The sequence below is a fragment of the Tiliqua scincoides genome, chromosome 2 (genome assembly GCF_035046505.1).
Source record: "Tiliqua scincoides isolate rTilSci1 chromosome 2, rTilSci1.hap2, whole genome shotgun sequence".
Lineage (NCBI taxonomy): Eukaryota > Metazoa > Chordata > Lepidosauria > Squamata > Scincidae > Tiliqua > Tiliqua scincoides.
In genome coordinates, this window is record NC_089822.1 from 252,841,705 (window position 1) to 252,868,099 (window position 26,395).

At 45.1% G+C, this 26,395-nt stretch overlaps 1 protein-coding gene across 2 annotated transcripts in view; it reads right to left on the reverse strand.

The window, feature by feature from the left end:
• The window catches only part of DDR1 (discoidin domain receptor tyrosine kinase 1), a 61,768-nt gene extending 35,822 nt beyond the window's left edge, over positions 1-25,946 (reverse strand). For both annotated transcript variants that reach the window (XM_066613912.1, XM_066613913.1), the window contains exon 1: positions 25,711-25,946. The gene's annotated coding sequence lies outside the window, so the exon portion shown is untranslated. The remainder of the gene's footprint in view (positions 1-25,710) is intronic.
• Between the last annotated feature and the right edge of the window lie 449 nt (positions 25,947-26,395).

Here is a 26,395-nt window from a genome sequence, read left to right on the forward strand (position 1 = left end):
ACCCCAACTCCAGAGCTGAAGAAACCCTGTCTGCACCACCCTCACCCCAATTCTGTTCCTCTCTGGAAATGCCTAAACAGCTGTTGCATCAGGCAATGTAAAGCTAAGGTGTTTATGCAGCTGGGCTTATGAATGCATTTCAACCTCATCCTCTTCCCCCAACAACCTGGAATGCAAAGGGGCAGGAAGGCTTTATTCATAGGCTGCGTACACAAACAGAACATGTATAAATAGAGTGGATCTGCAGTGACATGGAATCTACAGGGGGATCTGAAGAGCCAAAGCTTTGGAGGCTGAAATTGTAGGGGGCTGTTTCACCTCTTTCATTTTACTTTGAAACAGAAGAAAAGCATTAAAGGGAACGCCTTCAGAACTGAAAATTCTCCAACTGTAGAAAAGGGGGTGGGTGGCTGGGTAGTTGGAAGGTAAAAAGCAAAGCTGTCTCTTTGCTGATCAATTAGTTTGCTTTGATTTAAAAGAAGAGGCTCAGCAATACTGCACTTTTGCCGGAGGGAAAGCCTAGAGAATTTAAAACTCCCAAATGCTTTGATTCCGAACTTTACTTACAAAGAACAATTGGTGAGGCTGATTTCTCCCAGTCCTGTCACCTCCACCTTTGACAGGCTGCAGTCCTGTGCACACTTTCCTGGGAGTAAACCCCACTGAACACAATAGAACTTACTTCTGAGTTGACATGCATGGATTGCACTGATAGAGATATACCCCAGAGATAGCCCAGCAAAGATGAAGCACTCTTTGCTTCCTACCTCAAGCAGGCCTCAGGAGGTGACTTCTAACTCGCCCCTGGCTGGCTGGCTGGCTGAACCCCACTTGTGCTGACTGCAGCCAAGCCTGTCTACCTGTTTGGTGGATTTCCATTGTTCTCTGTGCCTCATGGAAGGCTACCACTGGCTTGAATGGAATACACAAGTGCAGCTGGAGAATTCACACAGGTACAATCGCAGCCGGACTGTGACACCGAAAGTGTGGTTCTCACAGTTAAGGTGGCAGCTGATGTTACAACACAGCTGGTGCGGACGGAGGCTGAGCCACCTCCTGGAGGAAAGTGAGGGCTATGGCCCCCCAAGTCCCATGGTCCATGGTCTCACTCACGATCATCTCAACTGATCCATTGCAAAATGGAGGTTGTCACCCCTAGTATACCTAGTATGCCTCTGAATCACTTGTATGGCATGGTTAATAGTCACCAATAGACCTAGACGTAGTTGCCTACTGCTTTGTTAAAGCCATCTAGGTTTCCATTCAATGGGTCAGGCAGCCAAAGTGCAGGCAGGATGGCAGCCCAGCCCTGCTGGATCAGGCCATAGGGACATCTAGTCCAGCTTCCTGTATCTCACAGTGGCTCACCAAAACAGGTACCAAAACAGATGACTGCATGATGATTGCACATAACTAACAAGACCATGTAAATGTGAGAGATAGGTAGAATTTTGTTTTTATCTTGGACCTTCTTGGACAGCTAAAACAGTTGCTCTTTTTGTTTTTAAAAATGTAATTGAACAATTAGACTACATGTTACAAGGGGAGGACAAAACTGATATCACAGGCAAATAGAAGGTTTTGCCACTGGTGGCTGCTAGATTTAAGGAAAAGCAGCTTCAAGAAGGGGTGATGCAAGCAAAGGAAGGAGAGGGAACACACCTGCCATTTTCTACTTCAGATTTCCAAACATGTTCTTAGAACCCTGAAGTCAGAAAAGTGGGTTGTGAGTTGGAAAAGGATTAAGTCCCTTTTTCACCAAATGCTTCTCTACCCCTCTCCAGAGTGGCATAGCTAGAGAAGGTGCAAAGCACTAAGTTTTGCAGGGAGCCTCACAGTGGTATACAAGCAGCCCCTCCCACTTCAGAGCAATTCTGGGTGGTGGAAGCAAAACAGAGGCAAATACTTCTGTTTTGCTGTCCACTGCCCAGAATGGCTCTGAAGGGGAGGGGCCGCTTGTATACCACTGTGAGGCTCCCTGCAAAACTTAGTGTTTTGCATCCTCTCTAGTTATGCCACTGCCTCTCCCTTTTCAAGAAACAAAGTAGCCCTTAAGATTTTAAAAACGTGTAGTTGCCTGCAACATCAGGAGCTTGCTTTTCAAGTGTACTTATGCTAAGAGTAAGGAGTAAGAGGTAAAGAGGAAGAAGTCCTCTCTCCTGTATTTGCTGTTGGATGCAGTCTAAAAAAGCAAGACCTGCACCTAGGCAAGGGCATTCGCGGCTTCGTGAATTATTTGATAATATTTTTACCATTGACAATAATTGACAGATCAAATGTAGTCAATTGACTGCCTTTCGGAAAGCATCCCAGCTCTGTTGATCTATGTCATCAGCAGTTCAAGGACCCCAGGTGATAAAGCGAGACCTTTGTCTAAGACCCTCATTGAGCAATTTCAAGAAATATGATAATGTGGAGGCTGCTTCTGGGCTCGGTGCATCCCTATTACACTGTCCCAAAAGCATTATGAAACACTACCTTAAAAACAGGCATTTCCTGACAATTCAGAATAATGTTTTCATCTTCAGGGAGTCAGTTCAGATGATACTTTTACAAACCTGCCTCCAGGTTTGAATCAAGGATGTATGTGCTCACATAGTGGTCCCTTCTTTCATGTCTGGGTGACTTTCCTGAATGGTACACGTCTACATGCAGCACTGAATGTATTTTAAGGTAGGTTTGGCACTACATTTATTTATTTATTTATTTATTTTCCACATGTTTCTATCGCTCTTCCACCAGAGAGCTCAATATGGAGTACATGGTTCCTGCCCTCCTTTTAGTCCTTGCAACAACCCTGCAAGGTAGGTGAGGTTGAGAAATAGTGACTGGCCCAAGGGCACTCAGGAAGCTTCATAGCTGAGCGGGGATTTGAACCTAGATCTTCCAAGTCAAAGTCCAATACCAGAACCACTACACCAACTACATCTACAGATGCAGCGTGGATGAATGTCACCACCCCACCCCTGATGAAGGAAATTTAACACTCAAAACCAAGGAAGGGGAGTATGCACTTCTTTAATCAGATGGAGACTTTAGACTCACTGGCCCCGAGTGTGCTCATGCATCCATGCTCGTTGCTCAGTCTTGTGGCATCCAGACAGACCCTAGTCCTGGCACCACTCTCTGGAAATGCACTGACAGTATTCCAAAAGCACAAGGACAATCCTTGCGGTTAATGAGTGACTTGGATAGCCTGCTAATGAGGCTGAACAGCTGATTTGAAACATCAGCCCGGAGGAGATACTGGGTACTTCAAAATGTGCTTCTCCATAAAACATTCCCAGGCCAAACTCCCTTGCTTGTGGACAATACCCTCTTATTGTGAGGAGGACCGCAAGTGACGACCCCACTGCTCTCAGCAGTAACCCTGAGAAACAGACACAAGAAGCTAAATCTTCTGTTTCCTAGGAACCAGTCCCCCTCCCCTCCACTTTTCCCTAACCAGTAGGTTGGGGGGGAGCATGCGTGGGTGTGAAAGGGCTGTAGGCCAGCTGCTCCCATAATCCTTTGCTGGAATGTCCCTCCTAACAGCTGCCTTGATCTAAAGGCTAGTAAAAGGCAGCTGACAGGCCATAATGGGGGGTGCCAACGTTAAGGAGAAAGGGGATGAATCAAGGCATTGATCGGGCACCCCACTGCACCCTGTAGGGAGGATAAATCCTATGACACAGACCAAGATCCCAACAGGGAGCTATAACGCAAGAACTGTAAGGACAGCCACTCTTCAGGATTGGAAAAGCTCAGTCATTAAGAACCAGATTGGGGGGTCAGGCAAGGACCTAGGGGCTGTGAGAAACTGCAGGGCCATTACAGAAGTGGGGCAGAATCTGCAGGGATATAAGGAGAGAAAAAATGGATGTATCAGGGAGATCATGCCTTCTCAGCAACTCTGCATACTGATACCCTCAGCCTGCCATCTTCGTTCCAGATGTGTAAGATGTACTCAGTAAAGCAAGAAAAATACATTCACATGCTCAGAGGCACTCTTTTGTTACTGTTTCCTCATGCCCTGGGGCTGAGAGGAGTCATTCAGCGAAATCAGGGAGACAAAGCACCCTTCTCTGTGTGACTAAGATCACCATTCCTCAGCTGCATCTATATCTCTGACTATTGTGACTTGGAAAAGTAGCCACAACAAAAGTTTCTAAAAATACAAGATTAAATTGCAAAGAGAAAAAAAGGAACAGAAGACTGAATATATCCAAGACCTTTGCTGGGAAACTCCCCTGTGTTTCTGATCCACCGCTGAATCTCTTTTGCTAGTACCTCTGCAGAAATCTGCAGTGGTGCTCCTGGGCTGAGCTCTAACATGAGAAACATGTTTGGGGACTAAAGTCTAGATTATTTTAAGCCTGATCAGGATTAAAGAGTTTCTAGTGTAGTAGGAATGGCTGGCGCATAACTAAGTGGGGTGTTTCTGCAGCCCCTTTCCTTAGTTTTCGGTCAGCAGTTGAAGGTGTCCTCATTTTGCCCAGCTGGTTTTTTTAACCCTCTGCAACCCAGTTATCTCTGAGGGCCTCTGCATTCCGGGAGAAAAGACAAAATGCAGTGAAGGGGCAAGGAAGGTCCAGAATCCCAGCTATGCGGCAAGAATGCAAGGCAGCTGGGATCCCAGTGCCAGCCCAGCTTAACTGGCCTGCCCTGGAGAGCTGCAAAGCTCAGTGGATGCCCCACAGTCCTGACTGGCTGCCAACAGTAAATTAACCATTAGATTAAATAGCCTATAGAGCAGAACGTCATCACACCTCCCTGCAGGAGACAAATGACCTGGGGTTGCATTTGCAGCAGGCAAGTCTTTTAATTGTTCCTTAAGGGTTTTGCATGATCGGGCAGCAGTAAACATTTTAAACAAACATAAAAAAGAGATTCTGAGTTCTGAGCCTTCCTCCTCCTCGAAACACATCCACGCATCCAATTCAAACATTCTTGATGCCAGTTTAAGACTTTCCTGCAAAGCCCTCCCAAAGACCTGGGGGGACCGTCGTTTGGTGAGAGTGCTGAGAATTCCTTGCCACAGGCCCTTAGCCCTTTTCCCAGAGCTTCTTGCTCGGGAAGCATGACAACCAAACAGGTTTGAAAGAAGACAACTCCAGCCCTGAGCAGGCAAAGACGACTTAATAGACACCAAGTTTAGCCAAGACCCCCGACAACAGACTCCAACCCCAGCAGATCTGGTTGCTGATGAAATAAGAAGCATCCCTGGCTGTAAATTCTGGCTTTTATCACCATTGCTGTGCACTGTCTTGCACACTGCACTTTTAAAAAGTGGTAGAGAATTTGGTAAATAAATAACAAAATTATCACGGATCAGCTAGCAGTGAACAGATCACACTGCGGGAGAAGAGACTGCTTTCTAGCCAGTCACTACAAAAGCAATGGGCAGTCATTTTCCCCTTCACCTGTTTTTCACTTTAAAAATGAAGTGTTCATTTTTTAAAAAAATAGCACATGCATGCCTGCAAGGACAACTGTGTGCCCGTGGCTAAAGGGTGGATGGGTTGATTCAGACCCATGTAGCTTCAGCAGCTTACAATCTCCCTGCTGCCTGCTCCCCTTCCAGTCTCCCCTCCCGTGTCCTTCTAAAGTGGCACGCTTCCAATGCTTCTCCTGCACATTCTGGCACAAATGGGCAAAACTGGTTCCAGATCCTACCCAGGGAGGAGGAGGTGGCTTGCATTCCAAGGCGGTTTTACATAGGGAGCAACTGAATTACCCATTAAGCCAGCACTTCTTGTTCACCATCAATGACCACACCACAGGGAAAAAAAACAAAATAAGGCCATGTTTTCACTTTGCAGCAAGCAGCTGTATCAGCAGTCAGCTCTATCAGCCGCCATCCAATCAGTGTACCACTTTCCCTACAAGAAGAATGTCTCTCTGCCTGGATAGTTTCTCTCCACTTCAGAACTGCTGAGGCAAGGAAAAGGTATGATAAACAGCCGTTCCAGATCCCACCAACCTTGTTGCATCCACTAAAATATTTTTGCCACATTCATGCTGAAAATACAGATGCCTTCTCATATGATTCTATCACTCACATTCAGAATTCCCTGCTTGACTTGCAGCTACCTAAAATGCTGGAGGGGGGGGAAACATTTCCCTTTACTAAGGAAAATTGGAAATATGTGAAGCAATTCTTTACAAAATATCTCGTAGCTAGAGATCAAATCATTTTCTAGTTAAAATGAACATGGAAAAAGACCTTCCGGTTGATAGAGGCAAGTTATGCATTTTGGAAGTTCATGATTAGCCAGTGTGTTGTCACCAATGGAAACCACCAATGCGGTTTGTAGTCTGATGTTGTGTATTTGTATGTTGTTGTTGTTTTGAACTGCTGTTGTTAGCCATCTGGAGAACTTTGGTTATAAAGAAATAAATCATAAACAATCATGGTGAAATTTTCACAATTAAATACAGGTTGGTTTCAGGTTCTGTAAAGAGCGCAGGTTTTATAGAACCAGAAGCACAGATTCTTGTCCCAAACATGTGATTCACTAGGATTCAACCCCACTTCTGATTTGAAGTCATTCATTTTTGGTGGGGGGAGGGGGGAGACAATCTTGGAAGTCCTTCGCTTGGTTCTCAAGGCATAGAAGAGGGTACAGGACCATGCTCACTTCCCTGACGCCTGTGCAATTTTTGGCTGCAACCAAACAGCAACACATTTAGTGCTCTTGTACAAGGGGCAACACCCATATGCACCATGGAAGTGGAACCCTAATCTTCCAGGATTCCCACTTCTGTGATGCACACATATGCATCACTTAATGACGAGGATACATTCCGCAAACCCCATCATGATTCACATTCATTGAAAACCGCTAATGGTAGCCAGGTCGCACTCCAGAATGCTTTGCTGAACCGGAAGGCAGGAAGGAACACAGTTAGCTGGGGTTATTCCTGATAAAGTGCAAATGGAGAATGCATGGAAAGTGCATGACCAGTTAAGCCGGCAAGGAAGGGCTTAAGGAAGCTAGCCCAGAAGGACCACTGTCATATATGTGTTCGCTCGTTCGCCAGAAATGTCACTATGTGGTGCATACCTGTATGCAGGTATAGCCTCTTGTGCAAGAGTGCCAAACTTGTAGCCACAGTATCAAACAAGTCTATTATCTGGCTGATGAAATCTGAGTCTGATGAAGCAGATAAAAATTCTTTTTTTGATGTCCCAATGTAAAGGGTTGCCAGGCTGGAACTTTTTTCTTTCATCCTGCTCCTGCAGTAGCAGCAGTAGATGTTCCCACTGCTACAACTTCTTTATTTTTAGGTCCTGCCGCTGGTCTCTTTCCTCCACATGCTAAAACAAACAAGGCCTTTATCTTGCTGCACAGCAGGCAAGGGCAGAAGTGAACAAAAGAATCCAGCCAGAAACCAAATGGGAGGTGCCACAGCTCCAGCTGGAGATGTAAAGGTAACAAGTCATCTCTGGTTTGCAACCTGGTATCTTGCAACCTGGTACCTCTGCCAATTAGGTTTGCCAACTTTTTTTCCTAGCCCCGCTCTTGTGCTGTTAACAGTAGCCTGATACAGAAAAGTCAATTGCATGACTTTTCCTTAGGATGGAGATAAAGGAGGTGTATCCAGTAACTCCAGTATCTGGGGAGCAGGCTGCTGTTCAAGGCACAGAAGCAGAGCCAGTAAGTAAGTTGACAACCCAATGTCCAATTCAGTGCTTAATTAGACACTGACTACCAAGTTAGCCCTGTAGCACTTCCTGTTGTATTCTATTTCTTTGTCTGCTCTCTCACCATACTTTGCAACAAGATAAATCCTGATGCATCTTTAAAAGAAAGTTGAACTAAGAAGTGGAAAAACTGTGACATGATCTATCATGACCTGACTGCAATCAGAAAATAGATACCTATGTCTATAAATACAGATATATAATTAGATCATCCTTTCATCCTGCTCTTTCATCTTCTCTTCAATCGGTTTGGGGAAATGTTCACCACTTGGGTGATCGTACAAGCTGTCAAACATGAAAGGAACCCATTACTTCCCCAATGCAAGGTGCTTGAACCAGCTGCATTCCAGGAGTCTAAACTTCATTGCCGAAACTTGCTGTTCTCAATTTGTTCCTTCGCACAAGTCAAATGGAAACGGGAAACTGACGGTAGGCACAAAAATGGAGCGAAGGTCTAATCTACCACTGCCCTCCTCACTTGAGATGAACAGCAGTTGCCCTGGCAACAGCAGCCCCTCTACAGTTGTCAAAGTGAGAAGAGTCCCAGCATCCTGGAGTGCTTGATGCTTTGCATACAAGAGAGCCAGGGCTCCATTCCTTGCATCTCCAGCTAAAAGGATTTCAGGAAACAAGGCTAGAAAAACCCCTTGGAGAGCGGCTGCCAGTGAGCATGCCTGGCACCTGTTATCACAGCAGGTGAAGCCTGCCCTGTTCTCACAGGCTTTTACTGGCATCTGATGTAGGTTATGATATTCAATTCTCTTTTTCACTAATAGTCATTTTAAAGATTTTTATGCACCAGCTCTCTGTTATTATTTCTACCTGATATTTTTCTTGGTTTTACCTTCAATTTCCTTAGCCACCCGAGGCATTTGCAACAGATGAGATAGAAATATCTAAATAAATCAAAATAGATAAAACAGACTGACTTGGTATAAGGTAGTTTCTTGTGCATGCAACTGTCTGTAATCTTGGTCCCGTACTTTTAGCAGACTGTTACTAACTGATGAAGCTTTTTCTGGCACTGCTATAAAGTGATGGGAAAAAGTTTCATCTTTGTAATAACGGTTTATCAAAGCTCTGCTAAAGCAGGCCTGCATAACTTGTCATCAATTGGGGCAAACTGTGTTAACATGCACACATGTATTCTAGTCTCTTTTTTTAATGAAGAGCAAGTAGGTGTGTCTCCTGCCTATTTATCTACAGTACTCCAAATTGCTTTTTCCATGAACTCAGTGGGACTAACTGCTGAGTAGACATGCATAGGATTGCACTGTTGATCTCTCATTGTGTGATTACACAACTCATAACTGAATATGTGAAACAGTTTAATACATATAGTGTTTAAGATTATTATTGGAGTGGTTCTCAAACGTTTTAGCACCAGGACCCACTTTTTAGTATGACAATCTGTTGGGTCCCACCACAAGTGATGTCATTACCCTGGAAGTAATGTCATGGCCAGAAGTGATATCACCAATCAGGAAAATTTTTTAACAATTCTGGGTTGCAATCCTATCCACACTTACCTAGGAGTAAGCCGCATAGACTGAGGGCGCAATCCTAACCCCTATGTCAGTGCTTTCCAGCACTGACATAAGGGCAACACAGCTCTGAGATAAGGGAACAAACATTCCCTTACTTTGAGGAGGCCTCCGTGAGTGACACCCAACTGCAGGATGCGGCACACAGCCCATTGGCACCGCTATGCCAGTGTTGGAAAGCACTGACATAAGGGGTTAGGATTCCACCCTATCATTGTTAAAAGCACATATTTAGTAGCCTGTTAAAACTATAGATCCGAAACATTTCTCCAAATGTAGTCACATACCATGGTAGCACCAAGTCTAATATATTAAAAATAAAATATTGAAATGAATGGGCACCCAACCTGAAATTGGTTTTCGACCCACCTACTGGGTCCAGACCCATGGTTTGAGAAACACTACATTATTATATCTTGAATATTACCCACTGATGCTGCAGTCATCAAATCATGAACACATATGTAGGCCTCAGTTGGTCCTGTGGTACCTCCAAACCCTTGCAATGTTCCACCCCTGAAGAACTGGTGAGTTGCATTTTTGCAGAGCTTGCTAAATGTGTGCAGCTGCATTGGTTTGTCCATGCACTCTTACAAACCAATGATGGGTGGGTGGTTTCATTTCAGCTCTCACTTAGTAATATCTATAGGTTAGAAGGCTGGCAGAAGGTGATTATTACCATGCCAATTCACTACACCTTACTAAAGCCATCAGTGAGCCTGCCATATTGCCTTCTGCCAGTCACCTAATCAATGGAGATTAAAACTGAGAGTTCAGAGAAAACCACTGATATCAAATCCTGGATCTCATCATTGTGAGTCCTGTTGCGGTATCACCTGCGCTTGCCTTAGGGCAGCAATTTTCAACCAGTGTGCCACGGCATATTGGTGTGCTACAAATGGTCTGCAGGTGTGATGTGTGTCTGCAAGCGGATGTGAGCCCTCCACCAGCAGCATGTTGTGCCTTGTCAGTTGAAAAAAAGTTGATAGTGTGCCTTGACAATTTTAGCACCTTTGCAGTGCGCTGTGAAATGAAAAGGGTTGAAAAGTGTTGTGTTAGAGGAATGGTTTTAACTAAAAGCACACCCACTAGTGAAACATTTTCACAACCAGAACATCACCTGTAAGCTCACCCATGCAAGATGCACTATGGAATACAAGCGCCCTGGTTCCCACATTCTCTTACACAGAGAAAATAACAATAGTTTCCAAAACCACAAGTCAGCTATAACAATGAAGACACTTGAAGAACCTGCTGCAAAGTGTTTTAATTCTGATGGTCACAGCCTCACTGGTTGAAGAGATATTTCATATTGAGAAACCATCAAATCTTAGGCCAGAAGTTCTCAAACTGTGCTCCTAGGAACCCTAGGGCTCCCTTCAGGGGCTCCACGAGCACGCCATAATCTGCAGCCATCTACTTGGTCCTGCAAAGCTCTGCGCATGAGCCAGTGCTCTTCCACTCCCCTGAGCTCCAACATGCGCTGGCAGGGCTCCCAAGACTCATTTTAGGAGTGTAAAGGGCTCTGGTGATCAGAAAGTTTGAAAACAGGCAATTAGAAGAAAGAGAATATATTTGGATCTTTAAAGGCCCTAACATCCTATGGTCTCAACCCTATGGCTGAGGATAATGCTCAGAATGTGCGTGTCTCTTTAATTATCTTGCATATGACAACCTGCTGCGAATTCCACCACCATCAGCATCCTTCACACTGTCCCCACCTTGACTCATATTGAACTGTGTCTCTCAGAAGCAGTGGCATAGCTAGAAGGTGCACAAAGTGCTAAGTTTTGCAGGCACCTGAATGTGACGTGCAAGCAGCTCCTCCCCCTCGGAGCCATTCCTGACAGTGGAAGCAAAATGGAAGCATTCTCTTCTGTTTTGCTCCCATTTCTCAGAACAGCTCCAAAGGGGAAGGGGAGGGGCCACTTGCATGACACATTCAGGTGCCTGCAAAACTTAGTGCTTTACTTAGTGCAAAACTTAGTGCTCAGGTTACACCACTGTTCAGAAAAAGGCAGAAGCCAAAGGAATAAAATTATTATTATTATTATTAACAGTATTTATATACTGCTTTTCAACTAAAGTCCACAAAGCGGTTTACAGAGAAAAATCAAATAACTAAATGGCTCAAATAACTAACTTTTAACAAAAAAGCTAAATGGTAAAACTTAACATCTTAAAGGTCTTACGATCCATAACGCAAGCTCTTACATCTCGTTATCTTAGTCCTTTATGCAAAGTCCCTTGCTTTCATTTTGCAAAGGGACAGAAAGAACTCTCTGACCCAGATCTCCCTTTCCCTGATTCAAACTCTTCACGCTCTTTTTAAAAAAGACCTGTCCTGGATATAACTTCTGCTCTAACTTTTCTGATTTCCTCCTTTTGGAGCATACACATGCACCTGTGCTGTTACATAAATTACCGGCTGTCTTGGGGTGACTGCGGTCAGGAGGGGTAAGGTATAAATCTGTTAAATATATAATAGAAGCCTGATAGTAGCAATTAAACCGTGAATCTTCCTGTGTCTGCTGACCTCTTGGCAAAGAGATATACAGAACTATAGCCAGTCATCAATTAACAGAATGCTTCAGAGCTCCTCTCCTAACTTGGGTTACCAAACCAGGAGGGGGACTCAAAGGCTAGGGACTTTTGGAAAGCTAAAATTGATGGGTTTCTTAAAATCAGCAGCAGTTTAACGTTTTTAAAATGATAAAATCAGCAGCAGTACTTTCACTCAGTGCAGATGCTTTAACTGAGTAGACAACACATGGGAATGAAGCTCAGTCAATTTCACTCGCAATGCTGCAGGGAAGCTTGCTCTGTGCATGAGTGCCTCCTCTGTGACTGCCCTCCATTGGGTCTGTTTAGAGATGAATGAAGCAAGGGCATCTGGAGATTATCAGAAGAAACAGGAGACAGTACTACAGTGGGTGGAGCAGCGATAGTGACTAGTCTCACACTTGCTCCCTTACATAGCTCTCCCATCCATGTTTGAACCCAAGTGAGTACTCAGATCACCTTGCCTGCAATAATTATGCCTAATGATGATGATAGTTGCTTACCCACAAAGACAAAGGTAAAGACTTTGCCATTCACTCTCCCTCCAGATCCACTGCAGGACTAGGTCTTGGGTGCCCCCTGGTATTAATGAGCTGGGAGGGGGAGTGAAGGGGAACAGTCCTCCAAGAAAGCAGCTTGTCTGTCCACCCCCTCAGTCTCACAGTCTTTGTAAATCATAAAGGGTAATTCAAATAGGACTAACTTGAAAGTTATCTCCATCAATACCATTTGAATATATGCAGCTACCCCATGCTGATCCACCTGCTGATCCACCTAGCTTAATACTGGCTGGGTATAGCTCACCAGAGTTTCAGACAGGGGTCTGTCCCAAACACCAAGGATTGACCCGCGAACCTTTCACCCCATAAAATAGGATAGGATGGGTACTTTCATGTGTAATAGGCAAGAATTTCTTTTTCAGAAACTCAGCATGTGGGACAAGGCTGCTCACCTGTCTCCTTCCCAGAAATGCCTTCAACACATTTTATTTTATTTTTTTGGCACTGGTCTCTGTTTCTGCAAAGGTCCCAGAACTGCTTAATTAATCACTAGCAGCCCTACTTTTTGTGTGTGCGCCTTGGAAGCAACTCACAAACAACTGGCTTCCCATGTATTTATCAGGTTTCTCTCCAGCCATGAACCCAGATCAGAGCTGATCCCCAATCCTTTACTGCAACCCATGTAGTGCACTGCTGCAAGTAAATGTGGGGGGGGGGACGGGACGACCAAGCTCTGTTCTGACATTCTATTGAAAATTTATAGCATAATGTTTGTTATAATGGCCAGAGTGAAGGACGAAAGGGCAAGCCACAAGTGTCTGAATGGTAACGCATATGTAATGTTCTAATATATATATATGCTCCAGAAAGTTTGAGGACTTGCAATTTGTTGAGGAAATCACAACAACTATAAATTTCATATATACTATATTCAACAACTATAATATTCAACAACTATTATTCAATAGTTCAACTAATTATTCAAATATTCAACTAATATTCAACAACTAAATTCAACAACTATAATATATACATTTATATAAGTTTATAATTTATAAGTTTATAAGCTTATAATTTATATAAGTTGTTGAGATTATATACATATAATATGTACATATATATGAAACATATATATAGGAAATTTACAGAAAGAAAATATCAAATTATATGAAGAGAAGTTAACAAAACACAGAAGACATGAAGATTTCCTCAACAAATTGCAAGTCCTTCTAGAACTTTCTCGAGCCCGACAGTGAAAAATACATTTTTGGTCCTTGAAATGTGACAGTTACTGATACCTAAGCCGGGTTTTTAAATTTCAGCCTTGGAAACTTTAGTTTTAGCAGTCAAAAGCCATTTTAGAAAAGGACAAGGCAGTCAGAACAGGGACAACGTGATTTCTCTACAAGTTCCCTCGCCTGGTGCCACTGCCAAATAACACTGCCTCTAATTATAGGACCGTCTGGGCTGCCTCATAGCCAAGGTGGCCTCAGCAACCTGTTTAGAAGCTCCATTTTAGGTCTGCCCAGTGGCACTCTGACTCTGTCTGGTTTCGAAGAGGGAATGAAGAGGATTAGCAGCATAACTTTGGAGTCTCTCTGTCAAAAAGGCTCAGAAATAAAACCCACGGGAAACAAATCATCCTCATGGTCTATTTTGCCTGAATGTTTCTGCCCCCTCCCCACTCAGTTTCATGCTGGAAGGGAACTGGTGAGCTAGGAGAAATCACCCAGGGCAACAGATTCACAGGGAATAAGGGGGAGGATTCATAAGAACATCCCGGCTGGATCAGGCCATAGGCCCATCTAGTCCAGCTTCCTGTATCTCACAGCAGCCCACCAAATGCCCCAGGGAGCACACAAGACAGTAAGAGACCTGCATCATGGTGCCCTCCCTTGCAACTGGCATTTCTGACGTAGCCCATTTCTAAAATCAGGAGGTTGCACATACATATCATGGCTTGTAACCCATGATGGATTTTTCTTCCAGCAATTTGTCCAATCCCCTTTTAAAGGCATCTAGGCAAGATGCAATCACCACATCCTGTGGCAAGGAGTCCCACAGACCAACTACACACTGAGTAAAGAAATATTTTCTTTTGTCTGTCCTAACCCTCCCAACACTCAATTTTAGTGGATGTCCCCTGGTTCTGGTGTTGTGTGAGATTGTAAAGAGCATCTCTCTATCCACTCTATCCTTCCCGTGCATAATTTTGTATGTCTCAATCATGTCCCCTCATCTCCTCCAACTTGCACACCTCCTTGCTTGTTAAAATTAGACATCCCAAACACTTTATAAAATATAAATGAATAAGGTAGATAGGGGAAATAAACACAGCTGTCATTGTGGTCACACCTCGTTTGGCCTTCACTGAGCCTTACAACAAACAATAATTACTTCCACATTTCAATGTGGTGCTACAGCTGAGAAGGAATCACTGGTCTAAAGCCATCTAGTGATTTGTGGTCAAAGTCATACTGTGTCTGAGGTACCCAATACAGAAACATGCCCTTCGATGCATACACAAAGCAGAAGTCAGAGGAAAAACCTGGGATACTAATGTCCCAGTCTTAACCCCCTTCCCTGCTGACAAAATTAGCATTGCATTGGCAGAGCTGTTGTAAAGCAGCCTCAGGTGATGAGTGCAGTGGGGCCCATCGGTGGGGAGACTCTAGTGGCCTCCCATGCACCAGCGCACCTACGGACACCCACTGCAGCAGGTAAGCCTGCACAGGGGGTTGGAGGGAGGGAGTTGAAAGGGATGAGGGAGAGCAGAATGTGGGAGGAGTGGCACAACATTGTGGTGACCAGGGTAAGGAGGAAGGAAGTCTGGTCCAGGAGGGGAGCAGGATCAGCAACAGCAGCACATCCAAATCTTAAGCCCTTTCCCTGGCCTGATCCACCTGCACAGAGCAATGCAGACTTGCACCAGTGATTGAGCTGACGCACATTCAAGTTGTCCCAAAGTGGCTGCTGGGGCTTACCCCAGTGCAAGGGGACCAACGTCCCCTTACCCCCGGAATGCCTCCAGTAGTTGAAAACCCCCTGCAGCATGCAGTGGAATCCATCAGCCGATTTCATTAGGATTGGGCTGCCCATCTTGTGCTCTCCTCCAGTGCGCAAAACAAAAACTGTGGTCAGGTGCTCCAACCCTCCATGCCCTCTTCTTTCAGGCTATAACCGCAGTTGGAACCGCAGAGGAGAAGCAGCAGTCAGGGAAAGAGTTAAGGGCCTTCTCTCAACTTCTCCCTTGTAAATGTCACTCTCACTTTGCACATCAGGACTGGAATGTCTGGTTAGGTGAGGGTTGAAAAATTACACTTCCATGTAATATAAATCCTCGCTATCACAAATACATACTTTTGCGGGGCAAAGTTATTGCATTTCAGTGTCAACCCCTTGCAAGATTTGGAAATTATTACCATACACCTCCAGTATTTTCATGAGCTGGCACAGCTGTACAACGGTTTTTTATTTTTAATTAGATGTATGGATTTGTAGTTTGCTATATTAGGTGTTGCAAGGAAAAACTGCAATTTTAAACATTTGGTAATGTATAATAATGTACACAACAAGCAGATACCACTGACATACCACAGTTGTAGCAGACATCAACTCCTACAGCTGTACCTAGTCAATTGTCGGTTATATCATTGGGTGCCCTTTGTTAAAAGAGTATGGTTGGTGTTTGTTTAATCAACAGTGCCCCTATCTGACTAATTACCAGCTCTTTAGCACAAGGCCCATAAGTCAAGGACCCAGACCCAAATTCAAATACCCTCCCATCCTGCTCAGCTCCAGTCACTAAATCTACAAGATTTATAGGTCTGGAAAGTGGCCTGAGGGATTAGCCTCCTCCAAGAGAGGATTCCCTAGATTTAAACATAACTTAAGAGAAACCCATCCAAATATGGTTTTTATTGTTTCATTTCCTTTCAATGGCTCATATCATTTCATTTTGTTGTTAAGTGTTTCCAGTGGTCTTTGAATGCATAATGTGCCTTTAGTTGATTCATTTTCACAACAGCACCATGAAGTAAATAGGTTTCCAGTCCTCACAGGAAACATGAGATTTAAAAAGCACATGGGCTTTCTGGTGAAATCTCAGAAGCTAGCAGAAAACTTGTGGCACCATACATATACAGCAGTGATTTTCAACCTTTTTCATCTCATGGCACACTGGTAAGGCACTAAAATAGTCAAGGAACACCATCAGTTTTTTGACAATTGACAAGGCACACTGTGCTGTCAGTGGGGGGCTTGCATCCCCCAATGGTCCAATTGATAAATGATACTCTCTCAAATTCCCACAGCACAGCTGGGGACCATTTGCGGCACACCAGTGTGCCACAGCACAGTGGTTGAAAATGGCTGAATACAGTATGTTCAGAGATCAAACATATCCAGAGATCAGGGTATAAGATGTCATTGCCCATGTTGCTCTTTCTTCTCCACACAGCTAAAAGAAGTGGAATAAAGGCTGCAATTCCATACACACTTACTGGGAGTAAGCCCCACTGAAATAAATGGGACTCACTTCTGAGTAAGCATGTATAGGATTGCACTGTGGGAGCCCAATCCTATACATGTCTCCTCAGAAGCAGGTCTCATTAAAGTCAATGGGGCTTACTCCCAAGTAAGTGTGGATAGAATTGCAGCCTAAGGGCACAATCCTAACCAGGTCTACTCAGAAGTAAGTCCTATTTTGTTCAATGGGGCTTACTCTCAGGAAAGTGTGGTTAGGATTGCAGTCTAAGTCAAGTCTTTGTGTGCAAATATGTTTAATGTGCATAATGACACTACAATAGTCACAAAATTCAGGCTATTGGTGCTGATTACCTCATCAAATTACATTGTCACTGAAGTTCTTGTTCCCATTTTCTAGATGGCAGTACTGAGGGCTGGTTTTGGCACTGTATTTCCCTGCAAGGAAATGTTTTAGCTGATAATAACCTATCTGCACATGGTTATCTTCTGTTTCAGTTTTCAAAATTTTTCAAGAGTAGTCCCTGGTTATCATTTCACAGGCCATATTCCACAGAGTAAACATTATGAAGAAGCCTGATCCTTGAGGACGGGCTGTAGTTCATTGGTGAAGCACATGAAGGCCTGACCCCATCCATAAGGCTGACTGAGGCCATCACCTCAGATTAGTGGAAGGGCGACTTCCTTCATCTGCCCTCTTGCTTCCACTGCTCCTCTTCTTCTAACTCCCTAGATGCGTAAATGAAGAGGTGGAAGAAGCAGAAGAAGTAATGAGGACAGAGTGGTAAGCTACAGCATCCCACCATTCTAGCCAACCTCTCCTTTCTTGTCTTCCACACTTCCTCTTATGCTCCATCTCCTGCTTCCTTTTCCAGTCCAAGAAGTATGAGAAGAAGAAACTGGCACATCACCAGGTAAAGAAGAGGCAGCATTTAATATGCCACCTCAGGCACTGAGAGATCTTGGGCTGGCCCTGAATATGTGCTTTGCACGCAGAAGTTTCCAGGTTCAATCACTCACATCTCTAAACAAAGCAGAGAAAGATTCTGTCTAAAATCTTGAATAGTTGCTATAGGCAACACTGAGTTAGATGGACCGATAGTCTGCTTCAATATAATGCAGCTTCCTATATTCACATGAAATTGAACCCAAGGACACAGTCCTAGCCAGCCTTTGCACCACAACAGCACTCACTGCACCAGTGTGAGCCATTGCAAAAGTGCCATAAAAGCACTCTGCAAATGGTGTAGCAGTTGCCTGCACCAGTGGGAAGACCCATGCTGGTCTGAGCGTGTCAGGAGAAAGAGCAGCACACATCAGATGCAGTGAGCTCCACATCAAGTAGTGCAGGTTGAAAGGGGAAGGCAGGAAGGGGGTGTAACAGGGTGGAGGGGAGGGTGGCAACAGAGGCAGGAGTGAGCAATTGGGCCCAGAAGGTGGCGGGATCAGAAGCACCAGGCCTGATCCACCAACATGGACTTGCGCCAGTGGTATTGCTGGTGCGGGTCCGAGTAGACCAACTGCACAGGCTGGGGCTTTCTCTGGGGCAAGGGGATGACTGTCTGCTTAATCAGGGAGACTTTCTGCCTGCTACATTCCCCTATGGGATGCAGTGCAAGCCATGCTGGCACAACTACCCTGGCGCAGAGGAACCTGCCCTGGATCAGGCTGCCCAACTGAGATAATGGGCAGCCTTCTGCAAACCAGTTACTAGTTGCTGGAGTGGGACCATCGTTCTGTGACAGTATGCAAGGTTTGCATTTAGAAGGTCCCAGGTTCAATCCCTGCCATCCCCTCACTCTCCTTCCAGTGCAGTTCTGGCCTCAGCAAGGGATGACAGCTGGCTAGTCTGAGGTGATATAAATTACACAATAGGTATATACTCAAAGGTATTCTCTTCTTTACGATTCACATATGTTGAAGCTGAAAAGAGACTCTGAGGGCTGAGCTCTGGTTCCAATTAAGCACCAGCGGGAGAGACGGGGAAAAGTTAATGAAAAATGAGAGAGGAAAGGAGAAGCTGAAGATAATGCAAAAAAGTGCCAAAGTGAGGAGTACGAAAAAGAAGGAAGAAAGCTGATGAAGTGCTAACACGTGTCCGTTCTGACCTCAGACATCCAACATGCCTAAGAAGTTCCTTTCTTCTGCCCTACTGTCATTGCTCAGACAGATGAAGGCTCCCTTAACCAACTGTGTGCCACCATCTGTGTGTCAGAAAACGCATATTCATCTCTGAGATTCTGTATCTTTCAAGATTCCAGCAACTTCGCACATTCACTAGCTCAGTTTTTTTTTTTAAGGCTTTCTTTTTTTCTTTTTTTTAAACTGAGCTAGTGAATGTGCGAAGTTGCCTTCTACTCAGTAGCATACCAAGGGTGGAGGGTTACAAGCCATAATGGGTATGTGCAACCTCCTGATTTTAGAAATGGGCTATGTCAGAATGCCAGATGCAAGGAAGCGCACCAGGATGCAGGTCTCTTGCTGTCTTGTGTGCTCCCTGAGGCATTTGGTGGGCCACTGTGAGCTACAGGAAGCTGGACTAGATGAGCCTATGGCCTGATCCAGAGGGGCTGTTCTTTGTTCTTATGTCTGTCCCAGATATCAAGTACAAGATGTCAGATGTGACACTGAGAGGCCAGTAGACATGGGCTCCCCCAGGGATCTTGAGGTGGAGGCCAGGTCTATCTTCACTTTGAGTGACCATTTGAAGCCACAGGTAGATATGGCCTCTGCTGCAAGATCCCCTGGTAGAGGCCATGTCACTGACTGATCAAACTAAAGGGTAGATCTGGCCTCCAGATCTTGATGGCAGAGATCCAGTCTAGGCCTGCCCAGGGTGTCCAGTACCCTGTGTACACCACTGCTTCTATCAACTCAGATTATTGGGTGCTTAGTAGTAAGCTTTTTGCCCTGACAGATCTCCAGCATTTCAGACAGATGACATCGACAGGCCTATCTGGAGATTGAACCTGGGCCCTTCTGCATCAAAACAGGTGCTCTACCACTGAAGTATATAGCCCCTCCCCTACAATCATCTAAAGTTTCCCCCTCAGCCAGTTGTGCAAGAAGAAATTAAATAGGATTTTAACCTGAGGCTCTAACACTCCTAGTTTGCTGGTTTTAACAGAGTGGAAAGGGGAGGCACCAGAAACCAACAAGAGGGATTTTAACATGCGCTAGCCTGCAATCTTGACTGTAACTGCATCTTTTGGGATAAGACAAATTCCAAGTACGTAAATAAGTTCTAACCACCATCATTTTCCACAGTGCTTTTGTCATGAAGCACTGCAGAAATCTTTTCCAGTTCTTAAGATGTTTCATCCTCAGAATAAAACTGTAAAAATGCACAATTCATAGGAATTGAGTGTCCTTTGTGGGTCTTAGGCCAGTATTCAACAGATATAGTATTTTTCCAAGGCAGAGAAATAGAACTTCTGCCTATCGTGTAGCTTTAAGGGCACTGAAGCCCTGCCGGGGGAGGGGGGGAATGGCAACTTGGCATTTCCATTGTGCCTCCAGAAGCTAAACAAGTCCATCAAGATGAACCTGTGAATCTGCCTTGGTCCATCTACCTCAGTCCTGCCCACTCCTCAATGGTAGCAGCTCTCCAGCCCATGGCTTTTCACTGTCACAATACATTCAGGACTGCACTCCATATGATTTTCCTACCAGCCAGTGCTACCTATTTTACATGGGCATCCAATGATACTGTGAAACATATTTATTTATTTTTCACATTTTTATACCGCCCTTCCTTCAAAGAGCACATAGCTTCTCCCCTCCTTTTGTCCTCACAACAACCCTGTGAGGTAGGTGAGGCTGAGAAAAAGTGACTGGCCCAAGGTCACCCAGGAAGCTTCATGGCTGAGGGGGGATTTGAACCTGAATCTTCCAGGTCTAAGTCCACTTCCCAAACCGCTACACAACCCTGGGTCTCCATATTTAAGAAAAAAATCACCTAAAGATCTGCTCTGAGAGACTACACAATCCCATAGCACAGGAAGCCACTTTGATCTATGAACTAAGGTTGTCCATGGCTACGTACAAGTGATGGATGAGGGTTGTGTGTCCTGGGCTGCACACAGTTATAATTAACACAGCTACCTGCTGACCTCAGGCCAAGTCTTTCCCTCTCCCCCCAGGCTCATTCCAATTCCCAGTCCCATCCCTCCACAACATAAGACCTGCCAAGCTAAGTCAAACCTATACAGTCAATCAATTGTAGTATTTTGCCTACTGACAATGTCCAACCAGATGGGAAGGTCATAGGCAGGGCATTTTGAGGATATCCTTCCTTTTCCAATAATCCCCTACATCTGGTAACCAGAGGTAGACAATCTCTGAATATGGAGGTTGCATTTTTGGTGTCTTTCATGGATAGACCCAATATACTAGAAATGTCATGTAATATATTAGTCACCACTTAACCTGGGAAGGGGAAGCGGAAGAAAGAGGTCCTCCAGAGATATTCTGGTTCATTTCCCTGAACCTTTAGCTTTAGCTTGCTCTCTCCCTCTTTCTCTCTTTTAAAACCCTGTTTCTAGCACACTTATATACATACATATTATGCTTGGATTGCACAGTTTATTTTACCTGGTCATGGAGAGGGGCAAAAAAAAGTGCACTGTACTAAAGCCTCCCATCCTCTGACTCAATCCATTACTTATTCCACACTAAAGGTCCACCTTTAGTACTTCCAATCTAAGAACTGGAAACCTGTTTTTAAAAAAATGAAATCTAAGATACTCGGGATGATGAATTCTGTAACCAGTACCAAATTCTCAGGTAGAACACACATAGTCCCAATGTTTATTTTTAATGTGAATCCCTTCTCATCTCTGCAGTGGCATAGCTAGAGGGGGTGCAAAACACTAAGTTAGTGTCAGTGTGCAAGCTGCCCCTCCCCTTTGGAGCAATTTTGCTTCCCCCCTCCCTGGAATGGCTCCAAAGGGAAGGGGTTGCTTGCATGCTGCAGTGAGGCTCCCTGAAAAACTTAGTGTTTTGCATCCCCTCTAGCAAAGCCCCTGCATCTCTGAAAGTATTATTTTTTTTTTATCATCATCATCACCAAAATAATGATGATGATTTATATGCCACTGTTTTGTTAAGAATCAGGCAAAGCATATCTAGAAGAATGCACAACAAAATTGCAAGTACCGGATGGACTTGCAATTCCATCACAGTATCACAGTGGACTGTTGGGTTATCAGCAGAGAACACTGCTAGTGTAAGTTTGCCTTCATTTATACTGCCCAAGGCATCTTCCACTCCCTAACAGCTTCCTATTTAAGAGGCTGCTGATTCAGCTAACACGTGCTCTGAAGAGTCATTATTGTTGGGGGCTTCTAAAAGGTGAAGCCCTTGATCAATGTTTCCATATTAATATATCTCACCCTATATTAACTATGTTTTATAGTGAGATAATGAGAAACAGTTACCTAGGCTACCATAAGACCTGGTTTATGGCTTACCATGGCTACCTAGGTCAAGGCATTTGGGAATCCTGTTACTGTACCTACTCCACCTTTCCCCTTCTGTTCCCCCCTCCCGCTTTCATTTTACTTGTGTACTTAGAAACATACTACTGTTACCCTGCACATGCCTGATCTCGCTTGAGCTCAGAAGCTAAGCAGGGTCAGGCCTGGTTAGTACTTGGATGGGAGACCGCCTGGGAATACTGGGTGCTGTAGACTTATACCATAGTCTTTCGAGACTGAAGGTTGCCAACCAACCAGAAACATACTGCATGCATCCAGAATTGGCCACAGATGTTGTAAGAAACTATGGTTTCCCACTATGTGAACGAACCTCTATGAACTATGGGTTCGTCCACATTTACACACACACACTCTCCCAATGCTCTCAGATTTTGGTTGTTCCCTAACTGTAGCTACAGGCAAATCACAGCTCCTTGCCTGTAAAATGAATCTATATAAAAGCCTGTTCCAAGGTTCCACTGCAACCTTAGGTGTTCCAGAAACAAAACCCAGGATGAAGCAGGGATATTCAGGAAAGAGCAGGCTCAGTACTCAATGGCAGGGGTTACCAGGTGCAGAGGAAACAGGTTTGGACCCCATTTCATTGGGGTCCTTCAGTGTGTCTCCCTTTCTCCCAAGAAGTGAGGGTCTGCCATTCACTTCTATGAAAGAAGTACCCATGGAATTCCATAGTTGTACAATGAGGACCAGAATTATGCAGTAGTGAGTGTACTGGCCAGGAACTTTGTATTGGTGTCCTGGTCCCTCCCTTTTCTCTTCTTCTCTCAAGGGCTGTATTTGGACACAGGACAAATCTGACCTTCATCTCTAACACTGAGTGGTCCAGCCACCAGTGATTGTGCAGGAGATGCAACTTGCCTCTGAAAACAAAGATGCACTGCAGTTGGCTAGGACTCCTTACACTATATAAATCCCTCCCCTCTCAACGCACATGCACACCCCATTATTATAATAATGATGGGAAATTTGTTAGTAAGGATACAGTAATAAGAATACTGCATGATTCACAAAGTAGGGATTCATCAGGACTGTAGAGAAGACACCATACTAAAAGTAAAAGGGATGAGTCAAATTCATGAAGGAGAGGTCTGCCAAGGGCTACCTAGAGATCATGGCTCTGTAGGACCTTCAGGTTCAGAAGTAGCCTACCACTAAATCCCAATACCTGGGGAGCAAAACAAGAGGGATATTGCCTCAGTTTCCTCCATCAGTTTCTGATGTTTGATATGCCCCCCCGCCCTATACACACACCCCACATCACATCCTTTCATTCTGAATGAATGGCAAAACTCCTACCTTCTGCTCCTGCACTCACACTCCAAAAGAAGATTAGAATGTCAATCTCAAGCAGGTACATCTGCTGCACTTTACATACACTCCTATAAGTCCATGTGTTTACAAAGCACATAGGGATAACAAATCTGCTGACACTACATAAGAACTCATTTATATGATAAATATTAATCCTTATAATGCATAACCTGTATATAGTGCTTTTGCTAAGTGCCCCAAGTACTTCGCATGCATTATTTCTGTAATAAATCTTACAACAACCCTGGATGATAGACTAGTATATTTCTATCCCCATGCATTATATTAAACGTATTAATTTTTAAAGTTAAGCGCATGGTTACTGGGTGCTGCCACCTAAAAATTGGCAATGGATTGTTGGTCACTGGAGTTAACGTGGCATTTATGGGAAAGCTAACCTACAAAGTGCTGTTTCTTTGTGGTGATGAATGAGAAGGAAGTTTAATCCGCATTCTCTGCGCATGTGCGGGGAAAAACACAAACGCGGCAGGACCCACCTGCCTTTTGAAACAGCTGGTGTCACCACTGAAAATTGGGAGGGCTGCACACATCCAGGCTGGATTTCACATGCCGGCCTGTGAAATCTCACAGCCAACAAGCCAGCTCAGGATCAATCAACTCCAGAATGGAATCTGATCTCGGTTTTACAAGAATCACAGTGTGGGAAACTGAGATCAGAATTTATCTCGGTGCTGAGATGAGAGGTGCTGGGGCTTGCATCTACTTAGAAAGCATGCTCCCTAATCCCAGAAAGTGGAATGAAGGTTAGCAGTGGTTACCCCGAGATGCCTCAGACATGGCAACATTCCTACCCAGAAAACACTTCCATGTGCTAATTGGCGCACACGCTTTGGATCACGTGCAATTTCCCGACACATATTTATCTGCAACAAATGGATACCCTCTCTCCCAAAGAGAATGAAACAGGCATACCATAAAAACTTGATAGAAACAGACAAAACAGAGTTTAACAATCACACTAAGGCATACGCATGTGTGCTTTGCTGTCCACATGCTGTAAATAAACTATACCTGGGACACTCTAGGCCAGCGATTTTAGTGTGGCACACTGGTGTACCACGAGTGTAGCACAATGGTCCACAAGTGTGCCATGGGAGTTTGGGGAGGGTAATTTATTAGTAGAGAAATTGAAGATTTGAGCCCAGCAGCATAGTGCACCTTGTCAATGGTAAAAAAATTGATGGCGTGCCTTGACAATTTTAGCCCCTTGTTGATGTGCAGTAAGATGAAAAAGGATGAAAACTGCTGCTCTAGGCTCAGGCTGCAGGCTAACTACCATACTCAAGTAGCTACCCATTATACCAATGCTTGCCACAGTCCTTAATAGTGAAAGCACTTTCTCCATGCTCAGAGACACTGTCTACATTAGCACTTTCTCCTGCTGGAACTAAACCTGACATAGGGAAGATTCATAGCCCAAGCCTATGCATGTCTACTGAGGTAAGTCTCATTACAGTCAATAGGACATCTCCAGGTAAGTGGGCACAGGATTGCAGCTTCAGATTCATTGAGCCTGGACTTGATTAAGCCCTTGACTTTTATCAGTGGAATTCACTCAAAAGGACACCGGGAAAGTCCAAACTCCACTTCTAGCAAGGCAGCAGGTGACTCTGGCTTGAAGCCAAACTGAGATCAAGAACTTAGGGGCTCCATTGGTGGGTCTTTCTTGAGTCCCATCTAAGAGCCCCATCCTCTGCATGTCTACTCAGAAGTAAGTCCCATCATAGCCAGGGGGGCTTACTCCCAGGAAGTGTGGGCAGGATTGTAGCCTAAGAGCCCCAATCCGATGCATGTCTACACAGAAGTAAGTCCCACTGTAGTCAGTGGAGCTTACTCAGTGTGGCTAGGATTGCAGTCTAAGACCCCCATCCTCTGCATGCCTACTCAGAAGTAATTCTCATCATAGTCAGTGGGGCTTACCCCCAGGAAAGTGTGGACAAGATTGTAGTCTAAGACCCCCATCCTCTGCATGTCTACTCAGAAGTAACTCCCATCACAGTAAGTGGGGCTTACTCCCAGGAAAGTGTGGACAAGAATGTAGCCTACGTCTCCAGACACTTTGAAACCCGGCTCAAAGCGACAAATTAACCAAGACTGCTTACCTTTTCTGGTTTCTCCTCTCCAAAGTCCCCAGGAGTAAATCCACCAGGTGACGGGGCGGGGGGGCAGAGCGGCTCCAACACAGAGAGCCCCCCAGGGCTAGTCCGGCAGTCAGCCCCCGTTGCAGCCGGCGCCTGGTCCGATCCAGCCGGAGAAGGGCAGGAGAAGGAGAGTCGGGCGGTGCTGGCTGCGAGCCCCGCTGCGCTCCGCTCCGCTCCGGCTCTGGAGTTGCCCAGCCAGTTGCTGCGGGCTGATCTCATCCAGGATTTGCATAACTCCCTTTCCCACCCCCAGCGCTGGAGAGGCGGGGACCGCGGGCTCCAGTGGCTGGCTGGGGTGCGAGGAGATGGCCAGCCCCTTCCTTGCTCCAGCCACCTCTCCCTCCCCTGCCCACCACCAGGCTCACGCCTTGGCGCTCAGCTGTTGGCAGGCAGGCAGAGCTCCCTCTCTCCCCCTCCCTCCTCTCCCCAGAGAGGCCCCCTCGCCTCGCCTCGCCTGGGTAGGTGACGCTGCCTGGAGCAGGCGGAGAAGGAGCCAGGAGGCTGCCCTGAGATCCGCAGTGGCGTAGCTACAGGGGGGCAAAGCACTACGTTTTGCAGGGAGCTTCACCTTTTGCATAGGAAAAGCCTGGCTGGATCAGGCCAAAATCTAGTCCAGCCTCCTGCGTCTCACAGTGGCCCACCAGAG